We start from the raw sequence: 27855 nt of genomic DNA on the forward strand, positions 1-27855 counted from the left end.
ACTCATTGAAAAGCTTAGAAAACTAGGATTAGGTGGACTACATAGATCAAGCCCTCAAGCTAGTGATTACAACACATTATTATAACAAAAAAAAATAAAAATAAAAATCTATGGATTGCTTAGCCAATCCATTATACTGAAATCCTTCAACCTTTATATGCACAGTTCAATCAATCAATCGCCAGTGGAGATCCATTGGCCAAAAATGGCCAAAGTGTAATGTACCACAATTTACTCAACTATTTTTTCTTTCTTTTTGCAATTAATTAAAAAATACTCATTATATGAATCTAAGTTTTACCTCATCATATATCCCATTTCAAAACATTTTTTCTCTAACACAATTTACATTTTCCATAGCTAGTGAAAAGAGAATTCTAGATGGTCCCTTGCTCACTAGTCTAGACACAACACCATACTCGTTCAAGGCATAACTTCTTGTTCAACCCGATCATACTATAGGGATCCATCTCGATTTTATTGGTTAACATATAACACACTTCCTAAATGCCACATGTGATACTTGTACCCTTTCGTCCCAATATAATTTAACATAAGGGACTTAGGCTTTATGAATAATAATTTAGTTGTACTATATCTTATATACTTATGGTGTATCTAAGTCTCTCCTTTTTCTTTCCCATACTTTATATATTTTTCCCATGGCATTAAGCTTCTCCATGGTATCATACCCATTTATGTTACCTCCTTGCATTGCATACTCATAATTTTGTTTATGCACTACAAATAAATTACTATTTTGTCCACCCTTAGCTCACTTATCTTTTTTTCTCGAATTAGGTTAAAAACATTATCCTTGGCATATATTATTATTACTATTTCGAAATAATTATATGACATGCAATTATCATAGTAAACCACCCCTCAACCTCTAACTTCAATGCTAACTTGGTCAAATGTGATGTACCTTCCTCAACCTTTAGTTCTTGTTTTCATGGAATTCATGGATCAAAAATTCGATTGGGCGACTGATGTGATTAGTTAAAAAGCTTGGTGTGTGTCATGTGACCATGCTACATGGTCTTGTAATACTAGTTCACACCACGACTAGCACGTGGACCCAATGTGGTTGATTATTTGGATGGTGAGGATTACTGTACAGGGGGATTGTCACAAGTCCACTTTCTAGAAATATAAATACTTTTTTTTTAAAGAAATAAATACTAATGTAGTTCAATAAGTTCATATTCATTAGGTTTCCCTCCCCCTATAACAGTGTCCAATGTGTAGACTGGGTAGGGGGATTTCTCATAAAGTTATCCTTCTTCCTCATCCTCTAACCATAAGGGAAAGTCATGCTCAATAGAAGGTTGAGTCGGAGGGTACATCACAAGTTTTTTTGATGGATGCCTATTATTTATGGTCATGTTCCCAACCCTGCAACTAATGAGGCATCAAAAATGGCCAACCAATGTCTTCATAAGATGATAGGATAACCATTAAACTTGGGTTTGGGCTGCAGGAGAAGGAAATCAGTGGGATACTCCCAGGAGTCATTGGAGACCATTACATCCTCAATAAATCCCTCAAGAGCTATTATGGATCTATCTGCAAGTTGCAGTATGTAATTAGCCTCCTCCCAAATCTACCCAAGTAACTGTCCAACCGAGGTAAACGTGTGACGAGAGAGGTAACTATAAGGGATTCAACCTCCTTGGTGACCTTAAAGAAATGGAATCGACGGAAGCAAATCAACCATACCTTCCACATCAGCAACAATACCCCCAGGGGACATCCCAGCCACTTAAGCATCCTGCCCCTAGGTCCCACTGACCTTTTAGACCTCTTAACATTTGGACGCTCTCATGCTATGGGCATGCTAGCATCTAGGGACCTCTTGACACTCTCTCAGGCCTACAAGCCACCATCCAAGGACTTTTCCCAGTGGACCTGTGCCAACATCCCTTGAAATCAAGGCACTTTTTTGGCCCAGAATTTCCGCCACTCCCTAGAATTTGTGTAACTTTTAGAATCCATCGAAGACATGATGACAAAGATTAAAAAAATGAGAAATAAAACTCAGGACTAAGCCTAACCATCCCCAACTGGGATTGACATTCTGTCAAACACTTGGAATCAATGCAACCTACAGGTTTAGGATACAAGACAAAGCATGAATGACTAAAAACACTTATGAACCATGGCAAGAAGGATCACCAATGTCTCCATTGAACTATTATAACATCAATTAGGTCTTGCATCCATCATTTTAACATTGAAAAGTAAATACATGAAATAACCATGAAATGAATTAACCAATTAACCATGCTTATAACGAGCATAAAACCATGTAAATATCAAAGATATGACATCCTTTAAATCCACATAAAAAAAGTGAAAAAGTAAGAGAACTTAGATTTCATTAATAATATAAAAATATGAAAAGGTTCAGGACTTCCATGTACCACCTGACTGTAGACATGGGTGAACCAAATATCTATTTTAGCCAATCACCCCCATGCCATATTCCAAATGTGAATGTGGGATGGAAAAACAATCCAAAAACAAACAAGGGAATCCAAAGGTTAAACCACCTCCACCATCATCAAAGTGTGATCACACCGAAACTGGTGCTCTGATCATCACTGAACCGAACTATGAATTCCATCTGGACTCCATCACTATCCTTGAGGAATTTTTGACTCCTTGCCTCTCAGGCTTTACCGCAATCCAACCACGGATCACTTGGCCCTAAACTGAGACCAGTGTCTCAGGCTTTACCACAATATAAACCGGATCATTAGGCCGTAAACTGAGATTCCTACCTCAGAGTTTACCGTGTATCCTTCCAAAACAGATCAAGGGATTCCTAGGCCTTTGGGAGTGAACCTTGAGACCACCTTCACCCGAAATTCTGAAATCCATCCGAAAAACCAAAGATCCAAATCGAAAAAAAATATCCCAACACCATGGCATTAGGAAAAAGGTGAGGATATGTTGAAAACCACTGTCATAACCCGAAAAAACCATGCCACCGACAACAAGAGAACAATACACCAACATGCAAAGCCATGCATGTCCAAACCAACTAGGAAATCACACATGCAATATGCTACCTGCAAGTATTCCTGATGAAGCTCCCTGATCCTGCTCTTCTTCCTTGATCCTTGCTTTCCTTCCTTTCCTTTCCTTGCTTGCTTTTCCCTTCCTTGCTCTAAAACCTAAGCAAAAAATTGAGCTAAGTGTTTACATTGACCAAGATGTTGCCAACCAATCCTCATAAGCCTTTTTATCAATGATTACTCTATTTTCTTCAATTTCCATCATTTTCATTCAATTTCCTCCTCACATGCAACCTATGACCTTTTACCTCACTTTTCTCCTAATTTCCTTTATTTTCATAAATAAATGTGCCAAAATTCCTTTTTTCCTTTTAATGCCTTTGCCTTTGCCTTTTCCAATCTCCTTTGCCATAATAAAATGCAATCTCCTTTCCCATAGTAAACTGACTGAACACCCACACCAAGATGCCTACCCAACATTAATCTTGGAATAAGTGTCCCCTGCCCATGGTCTTATTCTTTCCTTTATATACCTTATTACATGGAATTTTCATGAGGGTTGTTACACAATATCATAGTAGTCTTCCTCAAGCCCCCTTTGATCTGGATTTAAACAGGAACGCAACAAATTACAGAGATAACCATATACACAAAGATGCAGCGGAAATAATATTTCATTTCATTAATGGAAAATACTGAAATATGCTTACAAACAGAAATGGCAATAAACTAGCTAGGGCGATGGTAGCTTATCTCTGAAAAGAGATGTGATGGCTACATGCCTCTGAACTGTGTTACAATGAGGCTCGAAGGCCTATTTATTGTTGAGAAACAATGGACAACCCTTAACATTCCAAAACCTAACCCTAGGAGATGAAACGCCAAACTGTGGGCCCCGTTTGGGTAAATTGGTACATCAACTTCCCGGGGTCGTAACTTTGGCATACGATCTCCGTTTGACGCGTACAATAGCTCGTTAGAAAGATCTATCCGAGCACTACCACTTTTGGAAGTGAAACATCGGTCCATGGACCTATGTTGCCCCCAGATTTCCCAAAAAACGTCGTTTAGGGCCTCAAAACGGCTCCGGAAGTTCAGGACCCGAAAAACTGCTAAAAATAGTAAGTTGTGCTACAATTAAGGAAACTGAAAATGCTGAGAAAGACAATGGTGGGGGTCCAGGTGGACTTGGCAGGTGGCCACCAATATCCACCTGGATCATTCCTCCCCCCTTAGGAAGCAATGGTCCCCATTGCGTTGAGCTCCTCCATGAGATGAGGAAACTTCTGCTGAACTTGTTCCCTGGTGAGCCACTTGCCCTGCTGAAGGAGTTGGCCCGCTTTGACAACTCGATACAGTTGGATATTCTGTTGGCGAGTGTTCTTGATCTGTGTGTCCATGATCCGATCAGTTGCAGCTTGTTCCATGCAATCTGGATTTAATTCTGTGGGTTTGAGCTGTTCTGCAATGTCGGATGTGTCTAGCAATGGTGGAAAGTATGGCCGAAGGCGGTCCACATTAAATACTGGGTGCAGGCCAAGGAATGGGGGAATGCTGAGCTCAAATGCATTGTCTCCCATAGCCTTAGTAATGGTGTAAGGACCATATCGGAGTGGTCTCAATTTCCGATAGGCTCCAGTAAGGCGTTCCTTTTGCAAATGCAACCAGACTTTGTCGCCCACCTGAAACTTGTGTGGCACCCGATGTTGATCATGTCGCTGCTTGTACTTGGCATTTGATTTCTCAAGAATGTCATGGACCTGCTGGCGAATATGTTGGATGCGCTCAATGAAGCTGGTGGCCTTATCTGTTTCGGACTGGACATGAGCTGAATTCATGTGAGTAGCTGCAAGTGGCATGGCCACATCAATGGGGCATAGTGGCTGGAATCCCAAACCCACCTGAAAAGGGCTATGGCCAGTGGAGCTGTGAAGAGCTCGGTTGTAGCTGTGCTGAACGTAGGGGAGGCTCTCGTCCCATGTGCGTGGATGCTTTGAGTTATACATGCGCAGAATGTGCACAATCATCCTATTGACAACCTCTGTCTGGCCATCAGTTTGAGGATGGAAGGCTGTGGACTTCGTGAGTTTGGTGTCCAGCATTGACCAGAGACTGGACCAAAAGGTGCTGAGAAACCGACTGTCCCGATCTGAGATGATAGACTGTGGGATCCCAAAGTGCACCCACACTCGTTCAAAGAAGAGTTTAGCAGTGGCTTCTGCTGTGATATTCTTCTTGCAGGCCATCATAATGGCCATCTTTGAGAACCTGTCGACGACCACAAAAACACAGTCATTTCCATGCTTAGTGGAAGGAAGGCCTGACATGTAATCCATGGAGATGGATTCCCAAGGTCGACTAGGGGTAGGCAACGGGGTATAGAGGCCTTGCTTCTTAATGGTCGGTTTGGCAATGGCACAGGCAGTACATGATCGGATGTACTTCCCAACATCCTGTCGAAGATTCGGCCAATAGAAATAGTTTTGCAGTACTGCCACTGTTTTCTCGACCCCGAAATGCCCAGCAGCCCGACTGTAGTGTGCTTCCCAAATCATCTTGGCACGCTCGCTTGAAGGAACACAAAGGTGACCGAGGTGGCATAATAGGGCATCCTGGAGGTGAAAATCTGCAACCTGCCGACCCTCCAAGAGTGTCTGGTATGTGTGGCCGAATTCTGGGTCGCTTTTGTAGAGAAGTGGCCAATCAGAAGTCTCGTGCCCGCAAGAGTTGAGCACGGTGGTTAGCGCCATGATCGGTGGTCGACTGAGGCAATCTGCAACATTATTGGTGCTGCCCTTTTTATACTTGATATTCAAGTGAAACTGTTGCAGGTATGTAGACCACTTCTGATGGCGATCATTCTGCAATTTCCCTTGGGTCTGTATGAACTGCAGAGGTCGGTGGTCTGTGTGGATGACCGTTTCCTTCCCCAAAATGTAATGCTTCCATTGTCGGCAGGCCTGTACAATGGAATACATCTCTTTATCATAAGTGGGGTACTTCCGGACTGTGTCTGAAAGTGTTTCACTGTGATATGCCACTGGATGTCCATGTTGAGTAAGGACTGCCCCAATAGCATAGTCAGAGGCATCTGTCTCGACCTCAAATGGTTGTTGTAAATCTGGTAACGCGAGCACTGGTGCCGTGCAGAGGCGATCCTTCAACTCCCTGAATGCCTTCTGTTGAGATTCAGACCAAAAGAATTTTGCTTTCGCCCCACCCTTGGTGACTTGACTCAAGGGCCAAGAAATATGAGAAAATCCCAACACAAACCTGCGGTAGAAGTTGGCAAGACCTAGAAAGCTGCGGAGCTCTGTTAGAGTGGTTGGAGAGGGCCAATCCCGAATGACTTGGACCTTGGCTGGATCGACATGCACCCCCTGTTCATCAATGATGTATCCCAGATACTGAACCTCGGTCATGCCAAAAGTGCATTTCTCCAAATTGGCACATAGCTTGTGTTGCCGCAGTGTTTGGAGAACCTGTCGGATGTGGTGGAGGTGCTCTTCCCAACTCTGGCTGAAGATCAGAATGTCATCCAAGTATACTACTACAAAGGAGTTGGTGAATGGCCGCAAGATGTCATCCATTAGCCTCATAAAGGTTGCAGGAGCATTCGTCAATCCGAAAGGCATGACCAACCATTCGAAGAGGCCCTCCTTGGATTTGAAGGCAGTCTTCCACACATCTGAGGGTTCAATTGGTACCTGGTGATATCCTGACTTCAGATCGATCTTGCTGAAATATTTCGCCCCCTTTAGTTGGTCTAGGAGGTCATCAATCCGCGGGATCGGGTACCTATTACGGACAGTGATCTTGTTCAGCGCCCGATAGTCAATACAGAGTCTCCACGTCCCATCCTTCTTCTGTACCAACACTATCGGGCTCCCACAGGGCGAAGAACTCGGACGGATGTGACCTTTCTGTAGGAGCTCCTGAATCTGTCTCTTGATTTCATTGTTCTCCAGAACGGAGCGCCGATAAATTGGTCCATTGGGTAGCGGCGCACCTGGGGTCAGATCGATGGAGTGCTTGACTTGACAGTGCAGAGGAACCCCTGCCGGGGAGGTGAAGATGTCTTCGTACTCCTCCACAATCTTGTCCATCTGTAGCTGCCGTGCAGAGGAACCCCGTTTGGAGGCCGCGGCCACTGTCTTCTTCTTCCCTTGAGGGCGTATCATCAGGAAAACAAATTTCCTGGTTTTGGAAATGATCTTACTGCATTGTTTTGCAGTAATCAAAGAGATGGCGGCAGGTGGTGCTACCTCTGGTATCCTGAACAACTTATTTCCCAATGTAATAATAACAGCACGGGGCCTTGATTCATACACAGCATGTCGCTTCCACAAGTATGGTTGTCCTAGTAATACATCACAAACTTCAAGGGGAGCAATGTCACACAATACCTCATCCGTGAAGGGCTTGATGTTGTATGGAAGGCGACACTGCTGGCTCACGCGAAGATCTCGCCCTTGGTGAAGCCACCCAATGGTGTATGGTTGTGGATGTGCTGTGGTCGGTAAGCCCAACCGCTTCACGACCTCTGCCGAAATGAGGTTCTTTTGACTCCCGCTATCAACAATGAACTGTATCGGGGAGCCCTTTACCCACATCTGGGAGTGGAAGAGACGCTCCTCCTCCTCTGGATCTTCGGGTTCATTTTTCTGGATCTTTGCGGTAGCAACAGTGGCGCTGGGATCCGCATCAATGATCTGCTTCCCTTTTTCATACCCCTTATCGGGTTCTGACTCAGAGTCGGAACATGCATCTGATTCTGAAACCTTTAGCTCAGCCACCAGTGACTGCTTGGCCCGACACTCACTTGTGTTGTGAGTGGAGCTCTTATGGAACTCGCACCATTTTCCAGTGTCCTTTCTCGGCTTCGCGGCGTTGCTCTTTGCTTGCAGCTTCGGCTGGTTGTCTTGGGCTGTCCCGCCTTGGCTTTGTCCTTTGTTCTGTGGTTTAGGGGCACCTTTCTTTGGATTCGCAGATCCAAAGTCTCGCTTCTTTTGTTTAAACTTCTGCTCGACCTTGACGGCATACCGGTATGCTGCGCCGAGCGAGGGGATGTTTAGGAACTGTATTTCTTCCTGGATGTACTTGTGCAGGCAGCCACGGTATTTGAGTATCAAATGTTGCTCTGAATCCTTGATACCCAACTTTGTGCGAAGGGTATGGAAAAGATTGGTGAACTCCGGCACGTCTTGGTCCCTTCCCTGCCGCAGCGTGGTCCACTTTATGTATTCATCCTCATAGCTTCCGACAGGGTAGTACTGCTCCTTGATGGCATCCCGGAACGAATCCCAGGTGGGTGCGGCTGAAAATAGTGAGCCAGTACTTTCATCCTTCTGCTCGCAGTAGGTTTCCCACCAGTCCTTGACGTGGGGGGCTGCTTTGAGAAGAGCAAAAACAATCTTTTCCCGACTCGAAAATTCATGAACAGAAAAATAACCCTCTAGCAGATTTAACCATTTATCTACGGCATCGGCGTCTATCTGACCCTCGAATATGGGGATTTCAAAATTAACTTGTACCTTAAAGGGTGTGGCGTTTCCAGAGGAGCTACTGGAAGCCGATGCGCCGCTTCTGGGTAGCCGCTGAAGGATCTGCGCAAAGCTGTCCATCATCGCGTTCCGTTGTCGCTCGAGCGCTTCTTCGAGCAAGATTTTGATGGGATCTCCTGCCCCCTCGTCTTTCTTCTCGTCCGCCATGGGAGGCCGTCGGGATTTGCGAGGCTGGTCTTGCAAAGGTTCAACCAGTTCAAGCCCTAACTCCTTATATCCCGACCTTGTTGGGGACATGCAAAGAAAAACAGAGAAAAAGCAGACCGCTCTGATACCACTGATCCGGATTTAAACAGGAACGCAACAAATTACAGAGATAACCATATACACAAAGATGCAGCGGAAATAATATTTCATTTCATTAATGGAAAATACTGAAATATGCTTACAAACAGAAATGGCAATAAACTAGCTAGGGCGATGGTAGCTTATCTCTGAAAAGAGATGTGATGGCTACATGCCTCTGAACTGTGTTACAATGAGGCTCGAAGGCCTATTTATTGTTGAGAAACAATGGACAACCCTTAACATTCCAAAACCTAACCCTAGGAGATGAAACGCCAAACTGTGGGCCCCGTTTGGGTAAATTGGTACATCAACTTCCCGGGGTCGTAACTTTGGCATACGATCTCCGTTTGACGCATACAATAGCTCGTTAGAAAGATCTATCCGAGCACTACCACTTTGGGAAGGGCAACATCGGTCCATGGACCCATGTTGCCCCCAGATTTCCCAAAAATCGTCGTTTAGGGCCTCAAAACGGCTCCAGAAGTTCAGGACCCGAAAAACTGCTAAAAATAGTAAGTTGTGCTACAATTAAGGAAACTGAAAATGCTGAGAAAGACAATGGTGGGGGTCCAGGTGGACTTGGCAGGTGGCCACCAATATCCACCTGGATCACCCTTGGAGGTTGAGCTTGAGAATGGTTTCCCAAGTCATCACATTTATTACATCCCCAAGGTCAATCAAGGTATTAGGGACCATAATGCCATCAATGTGCACAAACACTACTGGGCTACCATTATCCAAGTACTTTGGGGAGATTACCCTCCCAAGCATTAGGTCAAACAATTGTCCAACAAAATGGATAGTGTGGTATCTATTCTTCTTCTCCCAGATATTTTGAAACACTCTTCCTTGATAAGCTTGTTGTAAATGGGGACATTTTGATGGCTTGGAGAAGGGGTATTTTTTGCACACAAGTTCTTCAATTATCACCTAAGTTACGCCTCTTCTAGGGCGTGTTGTTTAGGGTGGACCAACCATTCATGGTAAGGAGGTGCATTGGCCTTAGGGGCAGTCTATTCTTTCTCTTCAATCTCTCTATGTGGAAAAGGTGGGTAATTATCTAGGATCACCTTCCGAGAAGGAAGGTTGATCTCTTGGATTTCCACAACATAAGCATGCTAGGATGTCTCCCCACGATAAACCTATTGTTCCTACTTATTTTTCAGGTTCAGATTGGGTTGAGAAAGCATTTGAGGTTTCTTAAGTGGGGTATGGTGAGGGAGCTATGGTTGAGGTTGAGGTGGAGGTAGTAGAGCAAGAGTTTAGGTTGTTTGAGTCCTCCACCCCGGTGAGAGGTTTCTCCATTGGGAATATTGTGGTGGATATGGTTGGAAAGGAGGGTTAATAGGACAAGGAGGATGTTGAGGAGTATAAGGCCAAGGAGGAGGTGTGGGCCATGATGGATGAGTGGAAGGCAACCAAGGCTGGAAAGGTGCATTCTTATTTGGATTTTGATGAGGATAGTGCACACCTTGCATTCCCTGCTAATATGGTGGAGGACCTTAAGGCCTCCTCTGGTTAATAACGCAGAGTTTCTGTGAACCACCTTTTTCCCCTTGGTATATAGCCTTCAGACCTATCATAGAGATACATTCTTCTATCCAATGATTTTCTTTACAAACAAAGTAGACTTCTATGACATTCAGTGGGCACTCATTCATAGGGTGTCTCTCAATGCATCTAAGGTAGAAGATACCTAGTGCCCTTTCTCCTTCCTCTTGGTTCCTTTTAATTTGCGTTGTATCCATCTGTAGGGGAAAGGTATGCAACATGCCACTCTTAAAATCCTCCAACATACTTCCTATCCCATGTTTGAGGGCTGATGTAAAGGGAGATGAACTAACCAAGCCTTGGCTACACCCACCCCTTTTTCTAGCAGCCCTAGAGTGATTCGTATATATTGTTTTGATGACGTCATAAAGAAATTAAGAGATGTCTCTTCGAGATAACATGTTGATGGTTTCCATTACATACTCCCTAATCCCTCATAGAATAACTAGCTTGAGTGATTCGAGATCATGGGTACAATTAGCCCTCCTATAATTGAGTTGGAATCTTTCCTCATAGTCCTCTAAGGATTCATTTGTTCCTAGGGTCATCCTAAAGATTTCCTCTGTTTCCTTGGAACTGCAGTAATCATTGTACTTGTCATTGAAGGCTTGTTGCATTTGGGCCTAGGTAGTGATATTGCCTTTACGTAAATCATAAATGAGTGCAAGGGTACATCTTTGAGGGTAGATGGAAATAAATTTAGCTTATGTTCATCTGAGGCATAGTCATAGGTCCTACAAAAAACAACAAATTCAAACACGAAGGTGTGAGGATCTCTAGAGGTTAGGCCATGGAAATGTGGAAGGGAAACATGGCTTATATTGCTCATTCTGTCCGACCCATTAGTTTCTCTGGTAGGGAAAATCTCATCTTATCTGTTTTTAGCCATGGTTTGTGTAGGTGAGATATGTTTTTCTTCCCCTATGGGTTCCTCAAAAATTCCAAGTTTCTCACCTAGAGGCTTTTCTAATTCCCCTATAGTGAGAGAGGAAAGTTCACAATCACCAAAGAAGAATACAGGTTGATTGCTTGAAGGGGTGGGGGTTTTTGGTAAGAATTTCCCTTGATCTTCCCTACTCCTACGAGACATGAAAGAACTAGCTATGTTTTTTGAATTCTTTTTCTCCTTTTTTTTTTTCGTGAAGTTTTCAAACCAATAAGACTAATGCAAAGCAAAAAACAAGTAACTCTTAAGTAGAAACAAAACCTACTTGAACACCTCCCTGACAACAGCGCCAAAAAATGTTGAGCTATGGTATTGCACCAAGGATGTTGCAACTTCCAATGCTTATCAACCTAAATTATCAACTTGGGGTTCATACAAACTTAGAGGTGATAGTGCTATATGCACAACATGTTAGGTTCTACTCATGTCATCCTTAGTCGTTAGATTAGATCAAGGCATTCAAATACCACTCCTTTGACTAACTACAAATATAATTTCTTATGAAAGCATATGGTGATTGCAAGGAGATGAACTTGATTCTGACGACATAAATGAAAATGCCATTAATTAAATGTAAATCCTAATTTAAATGTCATGAAAGGGAAAGGCTAGTCTAGTTGCAAAAGTAAACCACGCCACTCTATTTGCACACTGTTGTAGTAGCTACAACCACCCTCCAAAATTTTTCCTTAGATTCATTTTGGAGTCTCCTTACCAACCATCCTCAACAGCATGTATTGCACTATCAAGTACATGAGATTTATTGGTTTTCTAGCAGCTTCCCATCCTCTGCATGATAGCTTGTTGCACTCCTGTCAGAGGCTGCTTCTGTAGAGTTGGTCTAGCTGCTGGCTGAGAAGCTCCCTCAAGAAATTGCTCAATACTAGAGGGGAACCAGTCTTCCCTCCAGAAATTGTGAAAATCTGACTCGCAACCTACTGGGCTCAGAAACTATGCAATTTCTATTTGGAATACCTATATGTCATGTTGTTATAATTGTAAACTGCCCCTCAACCTCTTCTTTTAATATTATATTGGTTAAATGTGATGTACCATCGTCAACCCTTAATCCTTGTTTTGATAGAATTCATTGATCAACCATTTATTTGGGTTACTCATACAATTTTTTAAACAGTGTGGTGTGCATCACATGAAAATGCTACATGGTCATGTAACATTGGTTCACACCAGTGCTAGGGCATGGCCCACATGTGGTTAATTATTCAGATGGTCAGGATCACAAAGGGTGATCCAACGCTATAGAAATTTGGATAGATAACCTATCTTTATTTCCTTTCAATTTCTTCATTTTGTATTTTTTGGCCACTTGACATGCTTCTTTGCAACTAAGAGCGTTGCATTGACTTATGATCATAGAATTTCCCATTCAATTATTGGTGTGGCCATTTCATTCCCCATAAGAGATCTTAATATTCTCAAGAGAACAACTTGAATGCATTTTTGAGCTACTTAAGAGGTAAGCTTTGACCCTGGGAATTCGATTTTTTCCTCTCACTAGATTTATGTCATAACATGTGGGTGTCATACATTAATTTTCTAAAATTATATACTCTTAAACACAAACACACACACACACACACACACACACACACAAATTTCATTTAATATGTTGATCTTTTTTGAATTTTTAAGGTAAATGAAGTTTTAGAATTTTAAAGCAAATTAATAACTAATAAAAATTTATTAAAATATTCTTAAATAATGAAATAATATCAAGTTCATTTAAAATAATTAAAATAATGGTCAAGTGGGTGTAGCTTAGAGAGGAGGTGATATTATCCTCCCCACTGAGGATTCCAACCCCATCTATATTGACATGCTCACTCCTTGGGAATCACTTCTACATAAATAATTTGTCTATTTTATTAGATATGAAACTAAATTAACATTGAAACTCAGAGAAATATAGTGATTATAACGTTCAAGATACCCCAAGTGCTAGAGCACAGAGATATCTTAAAGAGAGGGAATGAATTATTGGGATGAGAGTGGATAGACCTTCTTAGTTCATATTTTATTAGGGATTATAATTCAAGTGCATTTACTTGCATATTTTATTGCATGTTCTTGGATTCTTTAGCTCATTTTAATTTACAATTCTAATTAATAGCAAATCGTGTGAAAAGTTTCCACAATTTTTTATAATTTTATTAAAATACACAATCAATACACTAACCTTATAATTTATTACTAAATACAAAATCATTATAAATTTAGTTATAAACATAATATATAAATTATTCATTTAATTCAAATTTGAGTACTCTTCAAGTGTGACTTTTTATGGGATTCCCCAAAAATATGCTCAAAAATCCAAAAAATCGCACTTAAAGACTACTCCATCAAAATTACATCTCATTCTATACATTTTAAATAACCATGTGTAAGAGAAATATTATAAAGAATTAGATCCCTTATTATATACCATTCTCATTTAAAGTTTGTTATATGGATATTGATGTTAGCATTTATGGTCATGGACATGAATAGTATGCATACAAGACTTCATTTTGAGTTGCTTATATTTGGTGAACCAAGTTGTTTGATATTTTAATGTAAAGATTAGAAAATTAACAATCATTTAATAAGATTTTTAATGGTGTTTTAACTAGCATTAATGAATTTAATGATATTTAATTTAAAGATTCAATTTACTTGTTTTGGTGTTTTTTGTTGTTGATACTATTCTTTATGATGTTATAACTTTTTGTTATTTAATATTTATTTTTAAACTCAAATATAAATAATGATCACATTTTTAACTTGTTCAAAACAGAAAAAAGATAGATGAAGCTATTTAATTTATATACCAAAATTTCCCAATTTATATTGGAATATTTAAATAAGAAATATATCCATATTTTAGCTATTTTAAGTTTTGGAGATTTAATAGGTATAATTTTCTGCCAATTTTAGTTGTATTAGGGACGATATTTTTTAAAATTTTGAAGTTTGAGTTGCATAACTTGCACAATTTAGGCGATGGAGGAGTTTTCAAGGTGTTGAATCCATTTGTTTAGTCAAAAGCACATTTTAAACAACTAAACATCACAATCTCGCTCACATTTGTGTGCAATAATTAAACAAAACCACAAGTTAACATATAACATATTCACAATTTACTTCATGATATCTTGAGGTGAGTGATATTTAATGTTTTTGAAAATGGGATTTTGGAAATAATGTTTTAATTTGTATTAATGAATTTAATGATATTACTCAATTTTACTTGTTTTATATATTTGGTAATTTTTTGTTGTTGATGCAATTCTTTATGATGTCATAATTTTTTTGTTATTCAAAACGTATTTTTAAATTCATAAATCTATCACATTTCTATCCTGTTAAAAGAGGAACATAGAATAATTAGATGGAATTATTTAATTTACATGACACAATTCCTTAGTTTTTGGTGGAATATTTTAAGTTTTGGAGATTTCATAGGCATATTTTTTTGTCAAATTTTCCATTATCGAGGCATATATTTGTTAAAATTTAGAAGTTTGAGTTGTATAATCTACAGAGGTAGGTTCCTGAGGATTATTCAAGGGGTTGAATCCATTTATGTAGTTAAAAAAACGCACTTTAAACAACTAATATCACAATTTCCCCCACAAGTTTGTTGTAATCTTAATGAGTTGTTTTTAGTGAGACTTTTTGGAATCTTTTCTGGTGGGATTTTCCCGTCTAATTTCTCTAAAATCCTGCAAGAATTTATTGAAATCACTTTTCAGGGTGGGTGTTGAATCTATATATACAGTCAAAAAGCCAGTTTAAATAACACAAATTAAGATTCCACCTCAATTTTTTTTCAACCAAATTCTACAATAGAAAGTCCAAAAAATTGTACTAAAAACAACTCCTCACCTTAATATATTGTTGTCATGTTAAAATATATATAATAATAATTATAAATATGAGAAATATATTGTTGTCACCTTAAAATATATATAATAATAATTATAAATGTGAGAAATATATTGTTGTCACCTTAAAATATATATAATAAAAATTATAAATGTGAGAAGTTTATTGTGATTGCAAAAATAGAGTTTTGGAAATGCTATTTTGCTTATATTTTCCATTCCAAGTTGGTCTAGCCATGTTTATTGTGGTCTGTGATCCAGCCAGAAATGAAATAAGTGTGAGTTTTAATTGAGGTTGGCCACGTTGAAAGAGCAGATACATCCACTATGACTATGGCTGGAAGATGGAGACCACTTACAAATATGCATTTGACATCACCTCTCTATAAAAACTCAGCTCATGAACTCGCCTTTGCAGAGCGTACCAACAGCAATACCGATTTCTGGATATCATATCATGGAGTCCAAGTGTTGCATTTGGATTGACTTTGTGGTGTATATTCTAGTAATCGATATTTGCAGGGCCGGTGGCCGTGATACGGTAAGCCCTGGCCCTGGGAGATGGGAAGTGGTGATTGAAAATGGAGGTGTGTCGGCGATGCATATGGCCACCACCATTATGGGTACAATGGTAATGTACGATTACACAGATTTTGGTAATATAAGCCTCACAAATGGAATTTACATAGGTAAATCAGCTGGTTATCATGATTGCTCAGCGCACTCCACGGAATACAAGATTGCTATAAACAAGGTGAGATCATTCGAGGAACATAATAAACATCTGCTATGGTTTTCTTTTCACCTATCTTTGTTAATACTTTTACTTCTCATTTTCCCATAACAGAAACTTTATTATCAGTCCCTAGTGTGATTTGTGACTTCACATTCTGATCTAACATAGAAAACAGAGCTATGTTTCCTGTCATATTGTTGCTGCAACCAGAGTCTAGAAACCATACATCTTCACTCTTTTCTTCAGCCATATTACAAGCTAAAAACAAATTATTTTGGCTAATATTTTCTCTAGTGAAATTTGCAATAGTTCTATTATTCATATCATGTTGCTTCTTCCTATATTCATTTGCATAATGCCCATATTTTTTACAGTAGTAACATTGGACATTGGATTTTTCATACCTTTGCCCTTGAGCATGATGTTGTCCACTTTGTTGGCTGCTGCCTTGGCTTTGGCTATGATTTGGATTTCTGCCTCTTCCTTCTGTATTTGCTAGACTGTTTCTTCCACCTCTGTTTTGGCTTCTCCCTCTTCCTCTCTTGTTTCCTCTAGCTTGACCTCTTCCTCTTCCAAAGGACATCTGGGTCTTGAAGGCATGGTCTAGAGATGAGTTTTCATTTCTACTCAATCTCTGCTCATGTGTTATCAGTGATGCATGTAGTTCATCAACTGTGAATTTTGTGAGATCCTTTGTCTCTTCTATGGTGGTGACAATCACATCAAACTTTAAGGGTAGGACCCTCAATAGGTTCTCCACAATCCTCCTTTATTCAATAATCTCTCCATGATACCTTATCTGTATGACCAGACCAATCACATGTGTGAAGAATGAGTCAATATTATCTGACTCCTTCATGCAAAGATTCGCAAAATCTCTCCTCAGCAATTGTAGTTTTGTTGTCTTCACTTTCTCCATGCCTTGATAGGCTATCTTGAGATTTTTCTATGCTTCTTTGGATGTCTTGGTTGCTGCTATCCTTCGAAACACATTCTCATGCACTGCTTGATACAAAAATAAGAGGGCTTTAGAATCCTTCTTCTTATAGCTCTTCAACATATATTTCTCTGCCTGTGTCAAGTTATTAAACTCATCTTCATCTGCTGGTTCTTCAAAACCATCTTCAACAAATTCCAATAAGTCTTTTGAAGCAAGCAAGGCTTTCATAGTTATGACCCAATAGTCATAGGTTTTCCCATTAAACTGTGGGAGCTGAGTATTAGAGATACCCATGCTAGTGTTGGCTCCAACCATTCTTGCACTCTTCAAAATACTTGACTGTGTGTTTAAAATAACTGATTATCCTCAACACAAAAAAAACTAGCTTGAGAAATACCTTGGATTTTTCTTGACTGAGTATTCACTTTGCTGGAGAAGCTGCTGCAACAAAAAACCCTTCCTTTAGCTCCTTTGACACCTTCAAAGAGCCTGGACAAGCTCTAATATCATTTTTGGGAATTTTCTATTTAATTCCAAAACAAAATAACTTGAACAGAGAATAATACTATGTTTTTTGCACAGGGAAGCCAAAAAAAAATTGTTTGCTGAAGAAGAACAGAGTTTTTCAATGCACATAAAAACTTTTTGTATTCATTAATAGAAGACTACCTGTTACAGACTTCTTCCTCTCACAGAGGGATCTACACAAAAACACTTTGGTTCCTCACAAAAATTACTTTATCTCCTTGCAAACTTTACTCTGTCTCAGCTGAAAATTTTTACACTACTGTGCGTAAAAATAAAACTTACATTTATTGCTATAAAATAAATCTCTTACATATGATGTAGCATTCTTCACATTCGTTATCTCAACAAACAAAACAAAACATTTTTACTCCCCCTGCTGCGCATTCCATTTTTCAAACTGCACAGAACTTCATCTCACGTTGCTGCATGTAATACATTACTATACAATGAACAACATAAAAAAAAAATAATAATAAATAAATAAATATATATATATATATATATATATATTATGCCCATACTTCCCGTGAGTTAAAAAACTAATAAAATTAAAACTTTTACCAACATTCTACCCATCACAATAAATTTCATTAACTTCTTTTCTGACAAAGTTGGCGGTCAAACAAAATTTACTTCACGCAAGGTTCATGGATCAATGGCGGAGACCTGTACAACAACTTTAGTTTCAATCGAACAGTGGACAGCCTTCATTTCAATCGAACGGCTATCGCACAGTCAAACCAAACGAACATTACGCTCCGGGAAAAGGTTGTTTTGGAAATTTGCTTGTGGACACGCGTCAGCTAGCATACAGTATTGCTGCCCCTCCGGAGAATACCACTTTCTCAGCAAAAGCGGTGCGATAAAACTGGTGGTTTTGTGAATTAAATGCGCAGGTGAAATTATAATTTCAACACTCCCCTTTAATTTCAACTGCTGGGTTATCAGTCATACCCAAACATTTCCTCAAAAATTCAAAACTTTTCTGCCCCAATGGTTTGGTCAAAATATCTGCAACCTGCTCCTGAGTCCTGCAGTGTTTTAAAACAATTTCTCCATTGTTCACCAATTCTCTGATGTAGTGAAACTTTGTGTCAATGTGTTTCGTTCTCTTATGAAACACCGAATTCTTGGATAATGCAATAGCTGAGCTATTGTCACAAAAAATCATTGTTCCTTTTATTTGTTCTTGGCATAAACTTCTTAACATCCTTCTCATCCAAACTGCTTGACATGCTACTGTTGTAGCTACCACATATTCTGCCTCTACTGTAGACAATGCTACAATAGGTTGTTTTTAATAAGCCCATGAAACGAATCCTGAACCCATGTGGAGAACATAACCAAATGTGCTTTTCCAATCATCTACACTTCCAGCCCAATCACTATCAGTGTATCCAATTAAATCTGAACATTCTGAAGTAGTATATAAAATGCCAAATCTCTTAGTACCTTTAACATACCTCAGAATCCTTTTTGCTGCCTGTCAATGTGCTTCTTTCGGCCTCTCCATGAATCTGGAAATTAAACTAACAGCATACATTATATCCGGCCTAGTTGCAGTCAAATACATAAGGCTGCCAACTATGCTCTTGTACAAACTAGGATTAAAATCCTTGCTGCTATCCTCTTTGCTGAGTTTTAATCCCATCACAGTGGGAGTGGTTGTTGCTTTGCTCTCCTGCATATTAAATCTTTCCAACACTTCATTAACATATTTCTCTTGTGAGATAAAAATCCCATTTCCACTTTGTTCTACTTCTATTCCTAAGAAGTATCTCAGCAAACCCATGTCAGTCATTTCGAATTCTTCTTTCATGACTGTTTTGAAATTTTCAGTAACATAATCATCATTACCTATGAAAATAACATCATCAACATACAACACAACAATTAGAATTTTACCATCCTTTTATTTGATGTAGCGGGTGGGTTCTCCCTCACATTTTTCAAACCCTTTTTCCAGTAGATAGGAATCTATCCTACTGTACCATGCTCTTGGTGCTTGCTTTAGCCCATAAAGAGCTTTCTTCAATCTGCACACTTTGTGTTCTTGGCCTTTCTTTTCATAGCCTGGAGGTTGTTCAATGTAAACCTCTTCCATTAACACTCCATTTAGGAATGCTGACTTCACGTCCATTTGGTAAACTTTCCACTTGTTTTGTGCTGCTATGGACAACACTGCTCTCATGGTTTCCATTCTAGCAACCGGTGCAAAAGTTTCCTCATAGTCTCTCCCATACTGCTGCTTATATCCTTTGACAACAAGTCTTGCCTTGTGTCTTTCTATTTTGCCTTCAGCATTACTCTTGGTTTTGTAGACCCATTTAACTCCAATGACCTCCTTTCCTTTTGGTAGTTCAACCAAATCCCATGTCTTGTTTCTTTCTATGGCATTGATTTCCTCATCCATAGCTTCTATCCATTTCTTATCCTTAATTGCTTCTTCGAAATGAACAGGGTCATCAACATGACAATATAAAGCAAACAAAGAGTTCATACCTTCATTTGCTGCCTCTTGTTCATAAATGTCATTTAAATTTCTGAACTTCTTACCTCTTTCATTTGGTGTGCAAGTGCTTGAAGAAGGACTTGAATTTCCTCCTTGTGGTGTGCCTGGAGAAGCACTTTCATTTCTCCTCAAGGGTGTCCCTTGCTGTCCTTGCCTTGGTGCTGCTGTTTGGGGATGTATTTCAGCCATCTCCTCATCACGTTCATCATGTGACCAAGAGATTTTAACATTCACTGTTTTCTCTATGCTTCCATCCCAAGCTTCCTCCTCAATGAATTGAACATCTCTACTCACAATAAGCTTCTTGGTGGATGGGTTATACAGTCTATAAGCTTTGGACTCCTCACTGTATCTAATGAAAATACATTTCTCCCCTTTGCTGTCCAACTTCTTCCTTAGCTGATCTGGAATGTGTGCATAAGCCACACATCTAAAAACTTTCATGTGGGTGACTCCTTGCTTTGTCCCACTCCATGCTTCTTCCGAAACTCTGTTCATCACTGCTTTTGTAGGGCATCTATTCAAAATGTATGCTGCACAGTGTACAACTTCAGCCCAATAATCATTTGGCAAATGTTTTGCCTTCAACATACTCCTCCCCATATCCATGATTGTCCCATTCTTTCTTTCAGCAACTCCAGTTTGCTGCGGGGTGTACCTAGCTGTAAACTACTTGTGAATTCCATTTTCTCTACAAAAACGTAGAAATTCTTTAGAGAGATACTCACCTCCTCTACCAGTTCTTAGAAATTTGATATGCAGCCCGCTTTGGTTTTCAACAAGTGCTTTGAAATTGCAGAATCTTCAAACACTTCAATTTTTTTCTTAAGGAAATAAACCCAAGTTTTTCTAGTAAAATCATCAATAAATGTTAGTATGTAGTGGCTACTTGCAAGTGATGGAGTTTGCATCGGTCCACATAAATCTGAGTGAACAATTTCTAAGGGTGCTTTTGCCCTTATGCTTTTCCCAGATGGAGAACTTTCTCTATGTTGTTTCCCCAAGATACAACCTTCACAAAGGCTATCTGGTTTCTCTATCAATGGTAATACTCTTACCATTCCTTTTCTACTCAACAAATTAAGACCTCCAAAGTTGAGATGTCCAAATCTCAAGTGCCACAACCAATTTTCATCCTTTGGTTCGCTTTGGAAAGCCTCTTGAGTCACTGTTGCAATTACTTTATTTTTTAAATATGCCTTCATTTTGAGAGGGAACACCCCGTTCCTTGTCATTTTCACTTCAGCAATACATTGTTTGTTGGGTGCTCTATCCATGATGGTGCATACATCATTCACAAAGAAAAAATTGTAACCCTTTTGAACAAGTTGTCCAATACTTAAGAGGTACATTTCATTCCAGGAACATAATAAATATCTGCTATGGTTTTCTTTTCACCTTTCTTCTCCTTTCCCCATAACAGAAACTTTATTATCAGTCCCTAGTGTGACTTGTGACTTCACATTCTCATTTAACATAGAAAATAGGGCTATGTTTCCTGTCATATGGTTGCTGCAACCGGAGTCTAGAAACCATACATCTTCACTCTTTTCTTCAGCCATATTACAAGCTAAAAACAAATTATTTTGGCTGATATTTTCTCTAGTGAAATTTGCACTAGTTCTATTATTCATATCATGCTGCTTCTTCCTACATTCATTTGCATAATGCCCATATTTTTTTCAGTAGTAACACTGGGCATTGGATTTTTCATACCTTTGTCCTTGAGCATGATGTTGTCCACTTTGTTGGCTGCTGCCTTGGCTTTGGTTCTGATTTGGATTGCTGCCTCTTCCTTGTGCATTTGCTAGACTGTTTCTTCCACCTCTGTTTTGGCTTATGCCTCTTCCTCTCTTGTTTCCTCTGCCTTGACCTCTTCCTCTTCCAAAGGACAGCTGGGTCTTGAAGGCATGGTCTAGAGATGAGTTTTCATTTCTACTCAATCTCTGCTCATGTGTTATCAGTGATGCATGTAGTTCATCAACTGTGAAGTTTGTGAGATCCTTTGTCTCTTCTATGGTGGTGACAATCACATCGAACTTTGAGGTTAGGACCCTCAATAGTTTCTCCACAATCCTCCTTTCTTCAAGAATCCCTCCATGAGACCTTATCTGTGTGACCAGACCAATCACATGTGTGAAGAATGAGTCAATATTATCTGACTCCTTCATGAAAAGATTCTCAAAATCTCTCCTCAGCAACTGTAGTTTTGCTGTCTTCACTTTCTCCATGCCTTGATAGGCTATCTTGAGAGTTTGCCATGCTTCTTTGGATGTCTTGGCTGCTGCTATCCTTGGAAACACACTCTCATGCACTGCTTGATACAAAAATAAGAGGGCTTTAGAATCCTTCTTCTTATAGCTCTTCAACAGATCTTTCTCTGCCTGTGTCAAGTTATTAAACTCATCTTCATCTGTTGGTTCTTCAAAACCATCTTCAACAAATTCCCATAAGTCTTGTGAAGCAAGCAAAGCTTTCATAGTTATTGCCCAATAGTCATAGTTTTTCCCATTAAACTGTGGGAGCTGAGTATTAAAGATACCCATGCTAGTGCTAGCTCCAGCCATTCTTGCACTCTTCAAAATACTTGACTGTGTGTTTAAAATAACTGATTATCCTCAACACAAAAAAAACTAGCTTGAGAAATACCTTGGATTTTTCTTGACTGAGTCTTCACTTTGCTGGAGAAGCTGCTGCAACAAAAAACCCTTCCTTCAGCTTCTTTGACACCTTCAAAGATCCAGGACAAGCTCTGATACCACTGTTTGGAATTTTCTGTTTAATTCCAAAACAAAATAACTTGAACAGAGAATAATACTCTGTTTTGTGCACAGGGAAGCCAAAACAAATTATTTTCTGAAGAAGAACAGAGTTTTTCATAACACATAAAAACTTTTTGTATTCATTAATAAAAGACTGCCTGTTACATACTACTTCCTCTCACATAGGGATCTACACAAAAACACTTTGGTTCCTCACAAAAATTACTCTGTCTCCTTGCAAACTTTACTCTGTCTCAGCTAAAAATTTTTACACTACTGTGTGTAAAAATAAAACTTACATTTACTGCTGTAAAAGAAATCTCTTACATATGTTGTTGCATTCTTCACATTCGTTATCTCAAAAAACAAAACAAAACATTTTTACTCCCCCTGTTGCGCATTCCATTTTTCAAACTGCACAGAACTTCATCTCACGCTGCTGCGTGTAATACATTACTATACAATGAACAACATCAAAAAAAAAAAAAATGTAACAATCTGTTTTTTTTTTTAATGCCCATACTTCCCGTGAGTTAAAAAACTAATAAAATTAAAACTTTTACCAACATTCTACCCATCACAATAAATTTCATTAACTTCTTTTCTAACAAAGTTGGTGGTCAAACAAAATTTACTTCACACAAGGTTCATGGATCAATGGTGGAGACGTGTACAACAACTTTAGTTTCAATCAGACAGTGGACAACCTTCATTTCAATCGAATGGCTATCGCACAGTCAAACCAAATGAACATTACGCTTCGGGAAAAGACTGTTTCGGAAATCTACTGGTGGACACAAGTCAGCTGGCGTACAGTATCGCTGCTCCTCCGGAGAATACCACTTGCTCAGAAAAAGTGGTGTGATAAAACTGGTGGTTTTGTGAATTAAATGCGCAGGTGAAATTATAATTTCAACATCTCTATCCTTTTCTTCATCTCTCATCCGATGGAAATCTCTTCATCTTCGCCAACCGTGATTCCATCTTGCTTGATTACCAAGGAAATGTTGTAGTCAGGCATTTTCCAAGAATCTGAGATGGCCCAAGAAATTACCCCACCACCGCCTCATCTGTGATGTTGCCATTGTCCGCATCTGATGTATTTCGAAGGACAGAAATTATGATCTACAATGGTGCTCCTATTGACAGTTACAATTTGTCACTTGCAGGGATTTTCATTGACGCGCTCAAGAGCTGTGGAAGAATGGTTATCACAGATCCCAATTCCGATGGGGAAATGGAGAACATGCCTGCTCCCAGAGTTCTGGGAGATATGCTGCTTCTTCCCACCGGTGAAATTCTGATTATCAATGGAGCAGAGAAGGGATGTGCAGGTTATGGGCAAGCAACCAATCCAACTCTTGCTCCTTATTTATACAGACCTAATGCACTTCCAGGGCAGCGCTTCTCAGTACTCGCAAGTTCCACTGTTCCAAGAATGTATCATTCCACTGCAATTGTATTGCCTGATGGTAGAATTTTTGTGGGAGGTTCCAACCCCAACAAAAATTATAATTTCACCGTTATGTTTCCCACAGAGCTTCGTCTGCAAGCATATAGTCCTTATTACTTAGATGAATCTTCCCTGAAGCCCACCATCATTTCTATGCCGCCTGCTTCAGTCACTTATGGCGGTAGTTTCAAGGTTCCATTTGCTGCAAATAATCATCATAACATTTCCATCCAGTTCAACATTTATCCTCCGACCTTCACTACTCACTCTTTTTCCATGCATCAGAGATTGCTTCTACTTGCATCTGCCACCCCACAATGAGAATTAGTAAGAGGAGCAGGGCAGAATATTTATAGTGCCCTAGTAACGACACCTCCCACCCCTGTTGTAGCACCGCCTGGGTACTACATGCTATTCGTGCTCAACAGTGGAATACCCAGCGCTGCCACTTGGATTCATTTGTCTTCTAATTAGACTCATCCTTCTATTTTGACATTCTCAATAATCTCATATGTACTGTACTCTACCCTATTCTACCGTACTGAGTGAGCGCTGCAACAGTAAGCTCTCGTACATTTCTTTCACGAATGTAGTGAAAGAGCAATAAAAGTTTTGGTTTTTTTTTCTTTCTGTATGGAAGAAATTTGAAATTTGTTATGGGGAGTTTTTTTATCAAAATTATACATTTTTTTCACCAATGTAGTGAAAAAGCAATAGAAGTTTTGGAGATGAAATTTGAAAATTGTTATGAAGCGTCTCTTTTCAAAAATGTACATTTCTTTCACTAATGTAGTGAAAAAGCAATAAAAGTTTTGGGTCCTCCTTTTTCTTTTTTCATGTAAAGAAATTTGAAATTTGTTACGAAGCATTTCTTTTCAAAATTGTTATATAAAGTAAACAATATTATTATATGAAGTGTCATGTTAGACTGTTATTATAGAAAGTGTGATGTTAAATGTAAAAAGAGGAGGATGTTTAAAATGTTAATTATATATTTATTCTTTTAAAATTAATCCACTCTGATTAATGCTAATAAAATATCCATCATATTCAAGTGTATTAAGTATCAATATATAATTATAATTATTTTAAATTTGATAAAAAACTATTATAATTTAAACTTTGAAAAAAACATGTTATAATTTTAAAACTCAACCTACCATTCTGAATCACATAAGTTTCGCAAATTTTAAATTTATAAATTTAAAATAATTAATTTTTTAACAATAAAATTTGAGATTAAAATCATATAATATAAAATTAATTAATTACAATACCTTATTTACCTTTATTATCCAAAAAAATTGTATAATTAATTTGATTATATATTTTTTCAATTAAAACCAAATTGTCTACACAATTAAATATAATATTAACAAAAATTAATAAACACATTTACTCGTGAGTTTTTAAGCATTTGTAAAATTATACAATATTATGAGATAAATTTACTTTTGTTGTTTATAATGGTAAATTATAATATTAAATAAACAATTATTGTTAACGATCAACTAAACACTTAGATTACTCTAATAATAAAAATATCTAATAAAATATTATTATAATTAATGATGTAGTCTAACTGTTTCATGCTTTATTTTTCTTCACTATAATCTAGATTGTCATTTTCCAATGTTTAAGATATTTTTTTTTTCCAATATTGTATTCATCTCATTGAAAAGCTTAGAAAACTAGGATTAGGTGGACTACATAGATCAAGCCCTCCACCTAGTGATTACAACACATTATTATAACAAAAAAAAAATCAATGGATTGCCTAGCCAATCCTTTATACCAAAATCCTTCGTCCTTTATATGCATAGTTCAATCAATCAATCCCCAGTGGAGATCCATTGGACAAAAATGGCCAAAGTGTAATGTACCTCAATTTACTCAACTATTTTTTTCTTTCTTTTTGCAATTAATTAAAAAATACTCATTATATGAATCTAAGGTTTTACCTCATCATACATCTCATTTCAAAACATTTTTTCTCTAACACAATTTACATTTTCCATAGCTAGTGAAAAGAGAATTCTAGATGGTCCCTTGCTCACTAGTTTAGACACAACATCATACTCGTTAAAGGCATAACTTCTTGGTCAACCCGATCATACTATAGGGATCCATCTCGATTTTATTGGTTAACATATAACACCCTTCCTAAATGCCACATGTGATACGTCTACCCTTTTGTCCCAATATAATTTAACATAAGGGACTTAGGCTTTATGAATAATAAATTAATGGTACTATATCTTATATACTTATGGTGTATCTAAGTCTCTCCTTTTTCTTTCCCATTCTTTATATATTTTTCCCATGGCATTAAGCTTCTCCATGGTATCATACCCATTTATGTTACCTCCTTGCTTTGCATACTCATAATTTTGTTTATGCACTACAAATAAATTACTATTTTGTCCACCCTTAGCTCACTTATCTTTCTTTCTCGAATTAGGTTAAAAACATTATCCTTGCTATATATTATTATTACTATTTCTAAATAATTATATGACATGCAATTATCATAGTAAATCACCCCTCAACCTCTAACTTCAATGCTAACTTGGTCAAATGGGATGTACCTTCCTTAACCCTTAGTTCTTGTTTTCATGGAATTCATGGATCAATAATTCAATTGGGTGACTGATGTGATTAGTTAAAAAGGTTGGTGTGTGTCATGTTACCATGCTACATGGTCTTGTAATACTGGTTCACACCACGACTAGCACGTGGAACCAATGGGGTTGATTATTTGGATGGTGAGGATTAATGTACAGGGGGATTGTCACAAGTCCACTTTCTAGAAATATAAATACTTTTCTTTTTAAAGAAATAAATACTAATGTAGTTCAATAAGTTCATATTCATTAGGTTTCCCTCCCCCTATAACAGTGTCCAGTGTGTAGATTGGGTGGGGGGATGTCTCATAAAGTTATCCTTCTTCCTCATCCTCCAACCATAAGGGCAAGTCATCCTCAATAGAAGGTTGAGCAGGAGGTTACATCACAAGTTTTTTTGATGGATGCCCATTCTTTATGGTCATGTTCCCAACCCTAGAACTAGTAAGGCATCAAAAGTGGCCAACCAAGGTCTTCCTAAGATGATAGGATAACCATTAAACTTGGTTTTTGGCTACATGACAAGGAAATAAGTGGGATACTCCCAGGAGTCAATGGAGACCATTACATCCTCAATAAATCCCTCGGGAGCTATTATGGATCTATCTGCAAGTTGCAGTATGTAATCAGCCTCCTCCAAAATCTACCCAAGTAACTGTCCAACCGTGGTAAACGTGTGACGAGAGAGGTAATTATAAGGGATTCAACCTCCTTGGTGACCTTAAAGAAATGGAATCGACGGAAACAAATCAACCATACCTTCCACATCAGCAACAATACCCCCAGGGGACATCCCAGCCACTCAAGCATCCTACCCCTAGGTCCCACTGACCTTTTATACCTCTAAACATTTGGACGCTCTCATGCTATGGGCATGCTAGCATCTAGGGACTTCTTGACACTTTCATAGGTCTTCAAGCCACCATCCAAGGACTTTTCCCAGTGGACCTGTGCCAACATCCCTTGAAATCAAGGCACTTTTCTGGCCCAGAATTTCGACCACTCCCCAGAATTTGTGTAACTTTTAGAATCCATCGAGGA

The 27855-nt window shown here is 38.7% G+C and overlaps 1 pseudogene; it reads left to right on the forward strand.

The window, feature by feature from the left end:
• The first annotated feature begins 23812 nt into the window (after positions 1–23812).
• Positions 23813–24511, forward strand: LOC149224906 (aldehyde oxidase GLOX1 pseudogene; annotated as a pseudogene).
• Positions 24512–27855: the final 3344 nt, after the last annotated feature.

The sequence above is a fragment of the Pinus tabuliformis genome, chromosome Q (genome assembly GCF_031772625.1).
Source record: "Pinus tabuliformis cultivar Carrire ecotype Pingquan chromosome Q, CPIR1, whole genome shotgun sequence".
Classification (NCBI taxonomy): domain Eukaryota; kingdom Viridiplantae; phylum Streptophyta; class Pinopsida; order Pinales; family Pinaceae; genus Pinus; species Pinus tabuliformis.